Source organism: Ptychodera flava, chromosome 13 (genome assembly GCF_041260155.1).
Source record: "Ptychodera flava strain L36383 chromosome 13, AS_Pfla_20210202, whole genome shotgun sequence".
NCBI lineage: Eukaryota > Metazoa > Hemichordata > Enteropneusta > Ptychoderidae > Ptychodera > Ptychodera flava.
The window spans coordinates 15019-34756 of record NC_091940.1 but is presented as its reverse complement, the minus strand read 5'-3'; the positions used below and the strand labels follow the sequence as shown (position 1 = coordinate 34756).

The 19738-nt window shown below is 38.4% G+C and overlaps 1 long non-coding RNA gene across 1 annotated transcript in view; it reads left to right on the top strand.

The window, feature by feature from the left end:
* The window catches only part of LOC139148647 (uncharacterized), a 31679-nt gene extending 20431 nt beyond the window's left edge, over positions 1 to 11248 (top strand). The window contains exons 2-3 of the long non-coding RNA XR_011555953.1: positions 1907 to 2001; positions 11027 to 11248. This is a non-coding gene — a long non-coding RNA (uncharacterized lncRNA). The remainder of the gene's footprint in view (positions 1 to 1906; positions 2002 to 11026) is intronic.
* The last annotated feature ends 8490 nt before the right edge of the window (positions 11249 to 19738 follow it).

Here is a 19738-nt window from a genome sequence, read left to right as displayed (position 1 = left end):
GCCAATGATTACTGGTTCATCTGCAATGGTATTCAAATGTATGAGTTTCAATGCAATGTATACAAGAGAAATTAGCAGCAGAGGAGTTGGTTTTACTCGAACTATGGACATGAAATTCCTCTCTCTATTCAGTTCTTCATGTTATCATCATTATTATTCGAAAAGCAGCTCAAGATCATGAAATTTGGAAGCAAGATCGAGTATAAGTTCAAAAAATCGTCCTGCATGAAGGTATAGGAGGTTTACCACTCACTGAGTGAACTGACGCGGTAACACTGATACTAAAATCTAACTTCGCGCCGATCAAGCCTCATGACGATAACAGAAGTGCGATCTATAAATCATTACGCGATTGATAGTGTAGTCCCGTTTTTAAACTCTGGAATTGACTCTACATCTGCACCAATCCGTTATATTTCATACTTAATATAGCATTCAATTTATTAGTTTAATGAAAATGGTTATTTTTATCATAGAAAGACTAAAAAGAGAGTAAAAATTCTTTCAGCACGAAGAATCAATATCAATGCGCGAACTGACCTTGATGAACCGTGACCGGAGACATGGGAGAGTGTAAAACATGTTGGCTGCTTGCGCAGCTGATACACAGGACGTGTTGGACGTTGGTAAAGTAGCGCATTGAATTTTCGTACAGCGACTCGGGATGGAGTGTAATCCTAAACCTCAAATTTGTGCTCGGCAATATAACTCTAACGCTGAAAACATGGACAAACCCTTTTACCTCGACCCATGTTATTAGAAGGCGAGATTTTGTTAGCGGCATCGACGGGACACAGACTGTAAGCTGCAGTGCTTTGTACGTACCGTATACTAATATTGATGGGATATATAGCTTGGAGCATAGCCACTACTCCGTTTGGAGGTAGTAGTGGGTCCTTGCTTAAACCAAACATTAGGTACAGATTTGCAGTAACAAAAGTCTACAACGTGTCCTTACAGACCATCATCAGACGCACATTTCGTTCGAAACTGTTTGCATTTTGGTATCATTCGCAGAAAATACAGGGTGTAACTTGCAAGACAGACAAGTCCCTGTTTTGAAAATTTGTTTCCCTAAAAATTCAGTTTTCGATCCAACCACAATTTACCCAACCGGATTGTCAAAGGGTACTTTCATTACATTATGTCACTACAGTATATACTATAGATGCACTCTTATATCCATGCAATGCTTTCACCAGCTTAACTGAAGCTGTCCATTATCTAGCATTACCAGTTATTATAATTTAAAAAGTGGATTGTCTGTTATGAAATAAATGAACATAAAATATAAATGAAAGATCAATTTTGTGTTGCTTACATATAACTGGTCACAAAGTGCAACGGTACACATGTGTGTAGCGTGTACTCCCTGGTAATGAAACAGTGGGCAATATGTCAATCATGTGTTGCTGCATATTTGCAGCAATAACCTGGTTTGCCGCAAATTTGCAGCAACATAGTCGTTTACCGCAAATTTGCTGCAAACTGACTTGAGGGTTTGCAGGAGGGTCACAGCTAGCTGCAAACTTCTGCAACTCCTTCCTGCAAGCTATATGCTTGCTGCAGATTTGCAGCAAATTTACGGCAAATTTGCAGTAGAAATAATTTTCGGTAAGGGTTATTCTCCAATGTCCATCCATATGCTAAACCCAAAATCTGATTTCTTATTGAAGGCATTACCTCTGCATTTTTCTTGGTAATTTTGAAATATTTTAATTTGAAACAAAAATATATTTTATGTTATCTTACCCATTAATTTATCATGCTAAATATTTTGTTTTTATGCTCACCAGTTTATAAATGCAACAATGTTTTTTGTTGTTATACTGGATGTCTATCTGTGTAGTGGCCATATTTGATTTCATGGAGTTCTGAGACATTTCGCATTTTGCCTCTTCATTAGGTTTCTAGGTAAGATCAATGTGAACTAGGAATGGCACGAACTAAAACCTATACCACAACCTGTGTAAGTTAGATAGAAGCAGCAGGTGTTGAAAGGTGAGTTTTATAAACTATTTCACCATACTGTGTCATTAAGCAGTGTTCATTCTAGGATGTAAAAACAAGGGGCCAGTGTGGGCCCCAACTCCTGTCCCAAGGGGCCATTTTAGAAAATCGAGGACATCATCATCACACATGTAAAAACCCTGAATTTTCTGCAGAAAATAGTATAGTCTATCAAGTCAAGAAAAGGAGAATACTAGAGATTGGGTCCCCGTAACCAACCAAGCTTTCTGCAAAGTTGTCCCCAGTACGTATGCAACAGGCCCAACAATGGCAACAGCAAACTAACCGTTTGGTTTGATTCAATTTATGTAACTTATGTGATGAATTATTGATATGTTTGACTTTAACAACAAATTGCTATGGACTGTGATTTTGACTGTGGAAACGATCATGATCAAAGCTTAGCGCACCGGTAGGATTTCTCAGAGAGTGGCCCTTGATTTGCACACATCGACAATTATACTCATACACTACCGATACAGCCCGAGAGTGTAACCCGTACGACCTAAATAAAGTGATCTATACATCAACTTTTAAACATAACTTGTATGTATTAGCAAATTTACGATCATTGGTTCTGACCAAAGGGTTTTACACAGCGGTGTTGTTCTATGCATAGACCTGGCTACTCTAGAAAACGAGATATGTCTGACCTAAAATGTGTTGCTCTTCAAAACGATCATCTGGCCGGCCAAGCATGGATACTTTCCTTGCAGTGTTCTACATTTCGTTTGTATGGACGGTAGACGTTGCAAACGCTTCAATTTAAGGGACTGCCCGATCATCCTGGGTTCATCAACTATACTGGCGTTAAAAATCCGAGTGTCGACTAGCTTTTGACCATTACGCAGCGGCCAGTCCTGTTGTTTACATTCATCGGCCATGCCACATGCGTACGGCTCCAATACACCGTTGCCCCTACATCAGTCCTTTCTACCCAGCTTCCTATGCACCATTATGTATGCTGCACTGGGTATTTAATTGCAAAGGTCGATGGGTTTTATATTTCACACTATGACTGAGGAAATGACCTTCGGGGAGCTACGCGAATGTATGAACTACATGAACTCTGCGTCATCCATTCATAGAATGTTGCGCCCTTAGTGGCGCATCGAACGTAGAAATGAGGGCCATTAGAGAATTTATTGCGCGAATTGCGCAATGGTGCGTCCTAGAATTAACTCTGATTAAAGCCCCAATAGCTGCTAATTTTATGCATTATTTTGATGTTTTTATTTTCTAACCAAAGTTGGTTTGTGTAAATGTGCTAACTGAAGGACGTGTATTGAAGTATCACTGCTCGCTGATTTAGACCATGCCTACACGTGTTAACAGGCTTAAATAATAAACGGGTGCCGCACCCATAAAATGGCGCCCTCACGGGATAATACAATAAACAGTATTTCCTGCACATACACATCGTGATCATACCAGAAACAAGCATGATGCAATTTACTTGAATGCACAACACAGGATGGCCAACATGTTATTTTTGTAATCTGTATTTTCTCTGTCATATGATTAGTTTTTGAAAATGGCGGGAAATCTAAAACCTTTGAATTTACATGCCACTTTACTTTGACACTTATGGCAGCGTTATACACTTTTTCAGTCTCTAATGGGTCTTATCCAAAGAAAACTCTTGGAAAACTAAGGATATTTTGAAATTGGTTTATTAAACATTTGCAGCTATTGGGGCTTTAAGTCATGTTTGCCTCATGGCAGTGGAGATAGGCTGCCAATTTAGAAGCCAATGGTCGTTTAAATAATAACACACTCTAGGAGGCAGGGGTTTCATTAAGAGCCGGCAGCCAGCGAAATTGACCGGTTACTCTCACGATTTCGCCAGCTACTTTTTTGGAAAATTGAACTCTTTCAGAGCTAAAATATTTTTTACCTTCTAAAATGATACGGACAAGTTTCACAAGCTGTGTAATCAAACTTTTCAATGGCTTTTATGTGAAACAAAATTTAGAAGACGAGCGACTACTACGATCACCTTGTACTACGATGCAGCACGGTCTTGCGTATTCTGCCTCAATAAAAATCGGAATTGCAATTGATGATTCTATTGGCTACCTGAATTGCTGATTCTTATTTGGTGACCTTTATATACGCTAATGAAAACGTGCATACTACACCTGTCGGCCGTCGTTAGCTCAACTCAAAATGGTCAATGAACAAAGGAAGACGAAAGCGATCGCAAGGTCAAGCTTCGCTGTACGATCCTCGGTTTTGAAGTGGACCAAGAAACAAGAGAAGGATAATTCCGTGGATTAAAACTGTTTTCGAAGCCAATGACCTGATTTTTTTTCTCACGAAAAACTTTCCGATTACAGTTGGAATTTTAGTAAGCCGATGTGCGTTGCACGGTACGTGAAAGTACCCATGATGCAATGCGATTTGTACACACGGAGATCGGCCTGCCCGTTATCCCCATTGCGCGTATGCACCCATAGAAACACGATACAATAGTTGAGTACATGCAGATACAGTCATCAGCGCGTTGCGATCGCCTCGAAAATATTTAGACTGACAGTGGAAGTTTTTCTTGTATTCACGTATATGTATTTATCATCGGCCAGATATAAGGATTGAACTTTTAGCACAAATGCTGCGATGTCTGATACATTGATAGCATGCATTACCGAGTTACTGAATGTCATGTCAGCTATGGCTACGCGGTGACACTGACAGAAACACATTTCGGCGAACGCAAGCTGCACTGAATCGACACCCTTCCAAACAGCAAAGCTGTTGACGCCGGGTGTGAGGATTTAATGGACCGCAGTTTTCAACAAGCGATCGTGAAAGTTCTGTAAACACTTCAGTATCCTGTGATCGTGGAGAAACAGCGTACTGCGTAGCGCCTTTGTAGTTTAACGTTCGGCCAGTGTTGTTTATCAGCCGGTCCCCGGGAGAAGACGGCAACGCAACCCTAAAAACGCATCGTAACAAAGAGGTTTTGTCAACAGTTGGCAATGCAAAGCCACGTTCCTATCTGTTCTAGTCTTTACAGTTCAAGGACCGTGCAAAAATGAACATTGATTCATATTTCGTGCGATCGAGAAATTACATGATTATTACCGGTACATAATACACAGATACAGCCAATGAGCCATGTCATTTGTATTTGTTTCAGCGCCGTGTCTCGTACGATTTTAATCCCGGCACAAGCGAGCGTAAGCCTGAGTACAGTGCATGTGCATACAAAAGCAAAATTATAACATGGCAAAGTACATTTTTCATTCCGATGTGACTGTCTGTTTTCAAACTCTATCTCCTCCCTCGATTTTGGGGTCAACATAGGCAAGCAGTATATCGTTGGAATCGTATTTAGTTGCACGACAATCTAATGTTGACCATTTCTCAAAATCCACGTTTGTAATCGAAAAATAGCCAAAATTCCGTTAAAAATCTCATTTTTTTCTAAATAATTGCGCTGAAATTTCCAAATGACGGTCAAATAAAAATCTGGGAACATAATTTTACTCGGAGCAAGCATGGCAATGGCGTATGCACTCTTTCAGGCATCATTGATAAAAAACCAGAGAAGAGATAGCTAAAAATATCCCCAAAAGGGCAAAAAAATGAAAACTTAACGACAATTTTCAATGATATGGATCTTTGGATAGAAAAATGCTATAAAGATCCGGAAAAAAACTGAAAAATGTACGTCTTTCGGGCTATCACATTGACGTAACTGCGAACGAGGATAAAAGTCATGCGTACGCATTCGACCTCAATTTCAAGCTGGGGGCTATTTTTGGACAGCTTTAGTCAGAATTGTAATGGCGCCCTCGGTGGTAGAATGGTGATCTCTGTGTGTACGAATCGAGTTGCATCATGGGATAAACCACGTACTGTGCGTTGCACTGCGGTAGGCGTAATTATGAAGGAGTTTAACCAGCTGAACGTATGATATGTACTGCTCTTTGGTCTATCGACGCCAATAAGAACGTCGCCCAGAGTGGTTACAATACGATCAGACCTCTAAATTTACTTCAAAAGCGATCGTCAGGTTAAATCCAAATGTGCGCTTCTGAACGTGCAAATTTTCACATCCTATATCAAGGTTCTTACTTTGCATACCCATGTAGTCAAACAACCTTGAGGATCTTTGATTCTATTTGCGAAATATGGTAATGATTGTCATTTTTTATCATTATTCGTTATATAAGTTATCCTTTTACCTCTCTAGTGGTATCAAAGTTCTTCATCTACAGATTTCCATACCAAACATCAGGGTTCTTAATTTTAAGCATAACATTATGAGTGTTTCATCCAGGATGGCATCAACAAGGGGATTTTCCCCTTTTCCAGAAAATTTCTGGGCATTTCACCAGTTCATGTGTTCTACTTGTACCTCTAAGGTGTGACTGGCACCATTTCATGGAAGGGGGGGGGGAGTGGTCCTTGACAAATTAATTTGGGGTGCCAACATTTCAACAGAGGGGGAATCCCCTATCCCCCTGTCTAGATGTAACACTGTATAATATCATCTGCATATCAAATTTATATCATTAATAATAGTGAATCATTATAGTTTACCTCGAAAAAGCATAGAGGCTCTAAAGACTTGTTTTCTGTGTTCAAATTATCGTCAACATTACCACATTTTATCATTTTTAATTATAAATTATCATATTTAGGCCTAATCTCCCAGGAAAATGGCTTTTATGATATGAACACAAATTGCCCTGGAACACTGCTGACAATTGTCCTGAAAATACTAAAAATTCAAGTGACTGTAAGCTGTACTGTAAAAAGTAAATTTTAGCTCATTTTTCAGGGTTTCCGGCCTTCGGCCGGGAGGCGACGACAACCTCTTTGTGGTCATGGCAGCTGCAAGCCGCCTAAATTTCCATTCTAGCCCCCTACTTCATCAAAACTTAATGAGACCCCTGGGAGGGGTACAGGTGCCGCCAACTAGGCAGTTCATGCATTTATGTGTTCGTGTGCAGTTTTTCAGATCAACACTTGGGAGCAAAAATCTATATTTACTGTGGGCGGGGAAGAAATTTTGTTATTTTCAGTGTGTGGGGAGAAAGTTTTTTGACAGTGAGTACCGAAAAATATGTAAAGGGAGGGGAAAGTCGTGGTTGAAGATGATGGTTAATCACCTAGAGGGGAGCTATGTTCTAAGATATACTTTTAGTTGATGGCATGGTTTTGTGTTGATCTGGGTTGTTGTGGTGTCTAGGAATTTCAGTACTGGGAGAGGGCAGTGGGGAGCTTGAATTGTGGGGAGTGGGGAGGGCAGGCCATAGATACTTGAGGGCAGTGGGCATCAAAATTCAGTAGGAGGGTACATTTTCCATGTATGCCAGTGGGGGGGGGGGCAGTTACGAACAGCTCTAGCTTCCCCTCCAAATTTAAGGTAAAGGTCAAAATAAGTAAAATATGTTTATCAGCCCTCAAAACATGTTTTGTGATGATTTTGTGAAATTAATGAAATTCACCAGTTCGCAGCACCTGAGGGTAAGATTTCGCCTTAGGCATCATAATTATTATCATCATGAACACCAACCCTCAGATGGGCAACAAATCGTGATCTTGCCTGTGCTAGCATGTGTCATTAATTTTATTATACCAAACAAACACTTTTGTTTTTGAAACTTTACTTCCAAAGTATTCAAGTATTGATCGAGACGTGAAACATTCCATTTATTGCTCGATTGCAATGTCACATGAAATTGAAGGTCAACTTAAATTAATATCTTAAACGAAGACATCATACATATTGTCTGTGACAATCGTGGTTCTAACTTTACATTCATTAAATTGTTTAACATTTCTAAGATTCATAATTGGTATAAAAAACGGTTTGTAATTTTACTCTTTTTTTGGTTTACTGAGCCTTCTTGATGTAATGCAGGTTTCAAATCCTAACACAGAAACTCCATTTTCTGTTACTGGACATTCGTAAGTCTCTATGGGTAAAAGACATTGAAACTAACAAATATTATTAAAGAATTTCTTGTATAATGTACTTAATGTTGTCGTTTCAATTCAAGATAATTTCTTATACTTTATGAAAAGTCATTGCTATACAGAAAATACCAAGCGAATGTATGTGATGATGTGATATGCGTAGAAATGACGCGGTATTCCAGAATGTATTAGCAGGCAATATCAGTGCATGCTATATGGCTATATCACCTAAGCCTGTTCTATCACTTTTTAGTCCCCAAGGACACCGTCTGGGGGGGACTTATAGGTTTGATCATGTCCGTGCGTGTGTGTGCGTGCGTCCGTCCATGCGTCCGTCCGTCCGTTCACGCAGATATCTCAGAGATGCCTGGAGCGATTTTATTCAAACTTGGTACAAGGATTACTTCATATGTCATACATATGCAAGTCAATTTGTTTTGTGATACGATCCAATATGGCTGCCAGGTGGCCATTTTATTACGATTTTTTCATGTACAGAGCCACAACTCAAGCATGTTTCAACTGATTTTATTCAAAGTTGGTACAAGGACATTGACCAATGTCATAGATATGCACGTCAATTTATTTTGTGATACGTTCCAATATGGCCGCCGTGTGGCCATTTTGTTACGATTTTTTCATATACAGAGCCATAACTCAGGCATGTTTCAACAGATTTTATTTAAAGTTGGTACAAGGACATTGACCAATGTCATAGATATGCACGTCAATTTGTTTTATGATACAATCCAATATGGCCGCCATGCGGCCATTTTGTTACGATTTTTTCATATATAGAGCCATAACTCATGCATGTTTCAAAAGATTTTATTTAAAGTTGGTACAAGGACATTGACCAATGTCATAGCTATGCATATCAATTTGTTTTGTGATACGATCCAATATGGCTGCCAGGTGGCCATTTTATTACGATTTTTTCATGTACAGAGCCACAACTCAAGCATGTTTCAACTGATTTAGTGTTCTCCCCAGGCCATTTTAGCGTAGCGGTCCCGCTACGCTTTCACATCTCCCCGCTACGCTTTGATTCTCCCCGCTACGCTTTAAAATATTCCCGCCATCCTTTAGTTCACACGTTAGCGCTCTGCGTAGCTACCAGCTGTTGCATGCATTGTCTACACATTAGCGCTCACTGCAACTTTCAACCTGGTGAAAGAGTGGAAGGTGTGAAGTACGGTGTGCGTCCGATAAGTTGTCCGTAAGTGTTGAGAGAAACGTTAAAACAATAGAAGAATCGGCTGGGTTGTTCACAAGTTTTCATTCTACAACGACTATTACGACCAACAAAGACCTTTAGTCGGTATACGACATCGAGGACAAGTATTCACAGAGTTAGGCGGTGTAGCACTAGTGGGGCCTTTGATCACATTCCCATGCTTTGATCAACGAAATGGACCGCAAAAGAAACAAAAGAAGCAGTTGACTAGTGAGGTTGATTATGATTTTACAACGATGATCTTTTTTTTTGTCCGAGTACGATCACGATCGCGATCGAGTTCACATTGCATAAATTCCAATATGGCGGCGGCCATGTTGGCCGACGTGTTACGTGTTGACATTGATCCTGGCGTCGCGTGTGGTTCCACTCTGACACGTTCTCTGAAAGATTTTACACCTGATTTTTGAGTGATTCTAGTCGTACTTAGTTCATGTCTTGTGATCATCTTGGTGGTATTTTTAAAATCAAGAATCGAACGACGATGTTCAGTGGCAGTGATATACGCGGGGCGGCGGGGGGGGGGGCGGCTGGCTGAAATGTATCCCCGTGATGAAACATTATTCGCGGTGTTTGTCGTTCAAAAATGATATAAAACTCAATTACATTTGAATTGTGTAAAGCTTAAACTTATGAATTTTCCTCTTTGTTGGCAATTTTTGACAATTTTATTAGCAATATATGTATTAATGAAACTCCAATCAGACGAACCATTTCTTGCTTTCAATCTGAACTTGCTGTTACTGTTTGAATCTTCTATTTTAATTGCAATTGTACTATACTGTGATGATTTATTTAAGTGTAATAAAGAGTTTCCATGATGTTCAAATTGCATACTTGTGTGTTACCATTGCATTTTGTTGTGAGTGTACATGAATGCTTGGGTGCATGTGCAAGCTTATATCCATATGCAAATATAAATTAATGATATGCAAATAATTATGCAAATTAGCCGCTACGCTTTTGCTTGATCCTGGGGAGAACACTGGATTTTATTCAAAGTTGGTACAAGGACATTGACCAATGTCATAGATATGCACGTCAATTTATTTTGTGATACGTTCCAATATGGCCGCCGTGTGGCCATTTTGTTACGATTTTTTCATATACAGAGCCATAACTCGGGCATGTTTCAACAGATTTTATTTAAAGTTGGTACAAGGACATTGACCAATGTCATAGATATGCACGTCAATTTGTTTTGTGATACAATCCAACATGGCCGCCGTGTGGCCATTTTATGACATTTTTTCATGTCCAGAACCATAACTCAGACATGTATCGAGGGAATTTATTCAAAGTTGGTACAAGGAGATTGACCAATGTCATACATATGCACATTAATTTTTGTGATACGATCCAATATGGCTGCTGTGCGGCCATTTTGTTATGATTTTTTCATGTACAAGCCATAACTCAGGCATATCTCAACCAATTTTAATCAAATTTGCTACAAGGACATTGACCTATGTCATACATATGCACATTTATTTGTTGTGTGATACGATCCAATATGGCCACCGTGTGGCCATTTTATTACGATTTTTTCATGTCCTGAACTACAACTCAGACATGTATCAAGCGAATTCATTCAAAAGTATTTTTATCACAGACCTAATGAAGAGGACTCTATCCTCTCTGAGGACCTGTAATCAAAGTACCCATTAACAAGTGGGGACTGTGTCATCAACGATGACTTGTTGATCTGTATCATGTGAGTGAAACTCAGCCAATCACAGTAACTGAATAACACATGATGTGTAATACTGGCAATACTGTTTACAACCCTAAAGACAGTACACTATATACATGGAAACAATTTCTTTTTTTTCCCCTCAAAAAAAGAGAAAGGAAGCATTTAAGAACAAAGTATGGAGTAAATGAGTCTGAAAACCCCCTAATGGAGTTACAGTAATTTGATAATGGCAGGTAAGTCAAGTTGAGGCTTATTATTGACACCCAATTGGCCTTTGTTGCTGTGATTGGAGACAAACAGGTACACCATACCTTTTCTGTGCTGTGATTGCTCAAATCACTATCATTTGTTTGTGTCAATTTTAAGCTGATACATTCATGAGAACATTAACTGTTATATGACAGGTATCAGTACTGTAAGTTGTTGCCTGCAGTGTTTTTGCCACAGCAATTAGAGTTGTGGTCACAACTCTTTAATTTTTGTGTAAACACAGAAACTCATTACCATAACAATTACATATATTTCATGCAAATTAGCCACCACTCTGCCAGAATAGATAGTGTTTAGCTCTAACTACATTCCATATCTATTTCATAAATGAAATTACCTTTGCTGAACACTATTACATGTACTTTTTCGTATTTTTTTTGCTGTGCATCAACTGTTCTTCCCTTTCATGTTTGAGTATTTTAAGTATTGATCTTCTTATGGTTACAAAGGGACTGGTCAGTTTCTTCGGCCTGGGGGGGGGAGGGGTGGATTATTTTTTGCTGACGTCAAAAAGTGGCTGACCCCCCTATTCCAAATTTTGAAAACAGGGTGACCCCCCCCATTCCAAATTTTGAAAACAGGGTGACCCCCCCCCCGGCGCGCAACATAGGTAAAACAAAAGGTGAACATAAATTACATATATATATATATATATATATATATGTATTCGTGAAAATAACTCTGACACTGCCTCACGAGAGCTACCAAAAGAACTGAGAATTGAAAGTAAATGACACACACCTACGGGCAGAGATCCCATGCTGGACAAATACTGTGAAATTCAATTGGATGAGATTTTACAGTATGATCCCACAGGTAAAAGTAAATATTCTAAACGCAATGACAATATCACAACTGAACAAAGAAAGAAATCAATAAGCTTAGAAATGACCAGTCCATATATATCAGTAAGATAGATAAGGGTGGTTCAGTTATTGTATGGAATAGACAGAATTACATTGAAGTCATGAAGGAACACCTATCAGATACAAAATTTTACAAAAAGATGAGTACAGATTTTACACCCACAGTTCATGCGAAAATTGTTCAACAAGCAGATAAAATGCATCACAATTCTACAATTTCAGATACAGAGAAGTTAGCTATTTGCCACAATGATAACATTAAACTCCTTATATTCATGGGCTTGCTAAATGGCATAAATTGAAAAATCCAGACATCACGGTTGACGTTAAACCACCCATACGAGCAATAATCTCACAGATCAATAGTCCCACTCGTAGAGCCTCGCTCTGGCTTCACTATCAACTCATGAATATCGTGCCAATATACTGTGTAGAGTTGGTCAAAGATTCCACCGATTTTCTGAATCATTTGCACCTTATAATGCATCACAGCTGTCAAACTTGCCAGACAATACCATTCTTTTTAGTCTTGACGTGGTGAGCCTCTATCCTAATATCCCCGTAAAGAAGGATTAGAAGCATTAAAACATGCTTTCAAAACCTGCTCTAATTTAAATGACAAAAACATCAATGATATCATTGATCTAGCAGATATCATCCTTCAAAATAACTACTTTGAATTCTGTGAAGAGTACTACCTTCAAACACATGGTACAGCCATGGGTACTCCCTTTGCACCCATGTATGCTAACATATTTATGAGCTGGTTTTGGAGAAAAACAAGTGTTTATAAAGATCAAGCAGACTTTCTTAAACGTTTCATTGATGATTTGTACGGTATTTGGACACTTGGTGAAAATAGACTCCAAACTTATCACACTTTCCTCAATAGCATTCACCCGTCAATCAAATTTACTTTAGAATACGGAACAAAAATGCAACATTTTCTGGATATGTCCACCAGCCTAATTAATTCAAGAGTAGAGACAGATCTATATATTAAACCAACCGATAGCGGTAGATATCTGCCTCCATCCTCTTTTCACCCCAAGCATATATTCAACAGCATTATCTACAGTGGTACCATAAGACTGAGACGCATTTGTTCCCTAGACAAATGGTTTGATCAGCGAATAGAAGAGTTTCAAGATAAATTGGTTAAATCAGGATATAATAAAAATAAGATAATTGAAATCATAGAGAAGGTTCGTAATAAACCTAGGACACATTTTCTTCAATATAACAACCTAAGACAACAAAGAGAGTAGCATGGGTCAGTGACTTTCATCCTCTGCGCCCAAATATAAAGAAATGGCAAAAAACACCAAGATATATTAAAAATTTCCAAAAGAATGCGTGAAGTCGTGCCCCACCCACCTCTTATTTCACAAAGAGTGTGCGCAAACCTTGGTCAACTCATTGTTAGACATAATTAACATTGAAACGTAGTGACAATATAAATTATGGTTCAGGACCATGTGGAGATAGTAATGTAATAATGTGTTCACATATGGTAAAAACGGACAAAATGACTAATATCCATAATGGAAAAATATTTCAAATAAAAGGGAATTATAATTGTAACACTGAGAATGTTATATACTGTATCTACTGTGATAAATGCATGTGTCAATATGTTGGACAAACCAAGAATAAAATCAGATATAGAATGGCTGGACACAGGAGTATGATTAAATCTAATAAGTCTGACCCTAATAATCCTGCAATGTTCGTGAGCCAACATTTTAATTCATCTAACCACTCCGTCAAAAATATGAAAGTTGTAATTCTTGAAAGATACACAAAGATGACAAATTCTCCAGAGATTTCACAGAGTCCAAGTGGATATTTCAACTCAACACAATGTATCCTCAGGGTTTGAACAGAGAGACACCACAAAAATTCTAGATGTGTAAGCAGATTTTAGAGCTCTTTCTTCATTTCATTTTGACGATTTTTAGTAGGCATCACTCTTTCAGCAGTATTCTTTTTTAGTTTTCTTTGTAACTGTTCTAGTTTGATGTATTGTAGAATTTCAGTTGTTACATAAGTGTCCTTGGATGTACGCTATTGTCCACGGTTCATAATTTCACCTGTTTGAGCTGTATTTTTAGAGTCGGATATTTTTAGTACGTCATTTCTGTGGGGTTTGCACTGCCACCTTTCCTACACTTTAATATGCAAATGTCTTTCAAGTATAAATAAGCCTTGACGTTGTTTTGAAACAATACCCACACTTTGACCATTCGACTCCTGGGTTTGAAGGAAAGCGGAGCAGTTTTCTGCTCGGCTTTTTAGCTCCCATAGCCATATGTATATATGGCAATGGAAGCTATTCTTATAGGCTAGGGGAAATGTCTGTATGTATGTATGTCTGTATGTCTGTGTGTCTGTGTGTCTGTATGTCTGTATGTCTGTCCGTCAACATCAAAAACTCCAAAACCACTGTACATTTCTCTTGATATTTGGTGTGTACATGGATGATGGGCTGTAGATGAGATTTTGTTCAAATGAAGTTGTCATTGCCAAAAATATGCAAATTAAGTGAAAAAATGTAAAAACAGTCAAAATTGAAAAAACTCAATAACCACTGAGCAGATTACATGAAAAATTAGCATGTAAGTACTTTGGGCTGACATGAAATGATTGTGCACATCTTGGGTCAGTATCTTGGACTTGCTATTTTTCATGAATTTTATTGTAATTTTCTCCCATTTTTGGTCAAAAATCTCCTGCTCTGAAACCACAAGTCCGATTGATTTGAAACTTGGTATGGAAGTGCATAGGAGTGACCTTTCCCAAATTTGGGCAAATCGTGGTGAAATTTGCATATTTTTAGTTTACACGTCCATAGACTCCATGTATAAGGCAGATCTCCATAGACTCCATGTATAAGGCCAGAAAAATAAAAATTTAGTTTCTCATCGTATTCATATTGCAAAAAGGATGCAGTGACACAATTTTTAGTCCCCACGGATGAAGTCCAGTGAGCTTATAGATTGGGTCATGTCCGTCTGTTCGTCCATCCGTGAGTCCATCCGTTCACGCAGATATCTCGGATATTTTGACAAAATGTCATGTGACCTTGATGACCTTTGATCTCAAATATACATATTTGTCCATAACTCAGTAACCACAAGTGCTACCACCCTTCATATATGGTATGATGGGACAGCTTGTGACGCCACATATTGTACCTCATTAATTATGCACATATCTAATTTTGAGCGAGCCAATAAGCTAGAGGTCTGATTTTTGGTATATAGGGATAACTTAGCAAAACAATTTTTTGACAAAATGTCACGTGACCTGGTGACCTTTGACCTCAAATATACATATTTGTCCATAAATCAGTAACCACAAGTGCTACAGCCTTCATGTATGGTATGATGGGACACCTTATGGACGCCACATATTGTACCTCATTAATTATGTGCATATCTAATTTTGAGCGAGCCAATAGAGCTAGAGGTCTGATTTTTGGTATATAGGATAACTTAGCAAAACAATTTTTTTGACAAAATGTCACGTGACCTCGGTGACCTTTGACCTAAAATATACATATTTGTCCATAACTCAGTAACCACAAGTGCTACAGCCTTCATGTATGGTATGATGGGACACCTTATGACGCCACATATTGTACCTCATTAATTATGCACATATCTAATTTTTAGCGAGCCAATAGAGCTAGAGGTCTGATTTTTGGTATATAGGGATAACTTAGCAAAACATTTTTTTTGACAAAATGTCACGTGACCTCGGTGACCTTTGACCTCAAATATACATATTTTTCCATAACTCGGTAACCACAAGTGCTACATCCTTCATGTTTGGTATGATTGGACACCTTATGACGCCACATACTGTACCTCAATAATTATGCGCATATCTCATTCTGAGCGAGCCAATAGAGCTGGATGTCTGATTTTTGGTATATAGGGATAACTATAGGAGAGAAATTTTTTGACCAAATGTCATGTGACCTCGATGACCTTTTACCTAAAATATATGTTTATGTCAATAAATAAGTAACCACAAGTGCTATGTCCTTTGTATTTAGTAGGATGGGAGACCTTATGACAACACACGCTTTACCTCATTAATTATGTACACATCAACATTAATTATGTACACATCTAATTCTGATCAAGCGAATAGAGCTAGAGATCTGATTTTTGGCATATAGGGATTATTAGCATATATTTTTTTTTTCAAAATGTCATGTGACCTCGATGACCTTTGACCTTGATTATACATATATATGCATATTTCAGTAACCACAAGTTCTATACCCTCCAATTTTGATAGGATATTAGACCTTAAGATGTCACATCTTGTACCTCATTTATAATGCGCATATGTATTTCTTGGCTGGCCAATACTGCTAGAGGTCTGATCTTTTTTCCCGATTTAGAACCATAACTTAGACATGCCTCATGTGTTTCAAATTGGGAACAACAACATAGACCTATGTGCCCATAGATCTCAACATATACACTCCAGTGATACTTCTTAATGACCACATTTTCCTGCCCCATCAAGACTAATACTCCTATTACAAGTGGGGACTATGTCATTGTAAATGACTTGTTGAGTTAATGGTTGTATCACAGTATTCGATATATCTAATTCTGTATTTTTTTCCATTTTATATTCTGAATAATTACATTAAACATATTTCACTGTCTCCAGTACATTTCATTAAGTATTTTCACTTCATGCACTTCATCCCTTTCACACATGTTCAAATATCTGACCAGAGAACAAACACTAAATAGTCCAGGATGGGAGCTACAGTGTCATTGACGCTATTTTTTGTAAGTTGGCGCCAATTTTTATTTTAACTTTTACACGTTTTCCAGTCTCTGTATGATTCAATCTTTTTTAGCATGTGTATTTTACTTTAAGTTTGTCGTTGTTATTTTATTTCAGATTGTTTTAACCTTGATAAAGTGGGATTACTCCCACGAAACGTCGGTGTAATAAATTTTATAAATGAAGAGCTTGGTGTCCTGAGTTGGTGCGTCTTGACCTGCTTTGTTCTACATATATATATATACATATATATATACTATATATATACATATATATACATATATGTATATATATATACACCCGTGGCCACTTTAGTGTTGATCAAGCCTGTCTGGTGCAAGCAGAATTCTGTCTGCAGAAGGGTGATAAAACGGTTACTTTACCCTGTATCAGTGGTGATAATGATCCTACTATCAGTACCCATGGACATGCCGATTAGCCTGAAATTACCGAGTGATTATAAAATACACTGTATACAAATGATGTTGACCACAGCATTTGCCCTATCACTGTATTTAGTTTCAGGTAAAACTCATGTGTTTCAAATGCAGTCAGTGTTACAGAACATCACACATATTGTGCCGATTTCAATATTGCAGTGAATTAATACCAACGATACTATAGCGTGTATCGTAAGTGTCGTGTTCAGATTTTGTTCAGACGCGGGAATTGAGAAAATGTCACTTTGAAAATGTTAGCAATTAAATTACAGACATCGCCCGTCTTGATTGCAAAACTTTCGAAATGAACATTCACTTGCACTAAGCCATGCTTCTTTCCTACAAACCGTGAATAAACGTACTCCAATTTCACTTGGTACGGAAAGGTAAGAGTAAAGTACAGTCGGGGTAGCGTTTTACACGTGCATGTATTCACATGTGTTTAACCATGAACGACACTTTTCTCATCCCGGTTGAAGGGAACCTGTCCAGATACATGTATATATCTTCCAAACTTTTCTGGCTCCCTCCACGCTTATCTTAAAACGGTCGCTGGCTTGTTTTTTGTAGGTCCTCGTGATACCTCGCTAGATGCCAAATTGCCACCACAATGTCTTATATTTTGAACGATCAAGCTGCCCACGTCCTTATTGAAGGATTTTCCCGTATGATATTCGCGACCGTTGTTATTGATGTTCATTGTCGGAGTGCAGACTTACAGCGTGTCTACAGTGCAGTGTTGTGATCAATTTGAATTGGGCAGGCGAGACATTTTAGTAGAACGTTATCTCAATCCTAACAGTGGGGTGCCGATAGTGAACCTTACATTTATTACACCGATCACCACTTTGTTTCGTTTATACAAACAGAATTTCTGCTTGCACCAGACAGGCTTAATCAACACTAAAGTGGCCACGAGTGTATTATATTTGACATTTTACATATATTTATATTTTAAATAGTCATTCTATGTTTTAATGAAATTGTTGACATGTCAGTTGTAAGATAGGAATTTCAAAGTGTCAATCTTAAAGTTTGAATACAGTACATTTTGAATGGGCTGTATTTTGAATGAGCTGTGAATGTATTGCACACTTTCTATGCTTAACCAGATGTCCTGAACTGTTGTCAATCATTAATATCAAACAGGAAAAAGCAGTGAATCAAAAACTTGGGTGTTGAGACTTGCCAACCATCAAATTAAATCTCCTGAGGAGCCATAGAGAGCTTTTTTAGCCAAATCTGATGTGTACAGTGTCTGAGAGGACCTTTTCTTGTAACATTGAAACCATAAAAGCACAGCTAATAATGACAAAAACTGCCTTTTTAGTCCCCATGGACACCGTCCAGGGGGATGTCCGTGCGTGCGTCCGTCCGTCCGTTCACGCAGATATCTCAGACATGCCCTGGTCAATTTCTTTCAAACTTTGCACAAGGATGGTACCCTACCCCACAGGGAACAGATGAAAGGACCCTCGGGTAGGGAGGAGGTTTTTTTGTGCAACGGTTTACCTTATTTGATTTTATTAATTTTGACTGTGATATTTCAAATAAAGAGTTCAACTCCACACCGTCTGACTGCTTTATAATATTACCGACAAGTCCTTATCTCCTCTTCAACTTGTGTATACACCACTGTAATTGCTCCGAAAACATTGCCAACTTGCTAATCCGCTGTCCGTATCAGCGGATTAAGTGATTGAGTCAACACCACAGCCGTCACACACGTAGTGAAATAAGGAAAGGGTTGAAAATCAACGACACAGTATCACAAGAAAACGCAAATCTGAGCAGATGTAGAAGTCAATCGAAATTTAACGACTATCAAAAGCATCGCTATACCGATGAACTGTTACATGCCAAAGTACGCCGTCTAAAATGGTCATCTTGAGCCAGAAAACCAACCTACATTTTTGAGTCGGTCATGGTCCGATGTCGTCCGTAAGAGCGGAAGTCGGAAGTAGAACCTTTTGACCTCAAACCTGTTTATTTCCAATCCAGAAGTAAACATATTTCCCATAATGCGTTTGGTGTTACATAATGTCAAAGTTAGTACATCATGCTCAAACGAGCAAAAGTTTTATAAGATCACGCTACACGACTGGTTTTAATCAATCCTACAAAATCAAAACAAGGATTCAATTTGTATAACGATGAGTTCGAGAATATAACCAAAACTTCTGTAAATCCTGCACGGAAAGAGCTGAAGGGCGAGGTATCACGTTTCCTGCCTCTGCATCTACACGAACCTCCTTGGTCAATCGAGGTGGTAGCTTCAACAGCCACAGACAATGAGAATTTTTCTCCTTGTAGCGAGGCTCACAGCATCAACCGAACCGAACACCGCTGCAGGCAGCTCAATATAGATCGATGTCATCATGTATGCCAGTATTATACACTATCCATATTATTCGATGCCACCATCGATGCATCGTCTTCGTACATCTATAGCGTCTATCGTAAACGT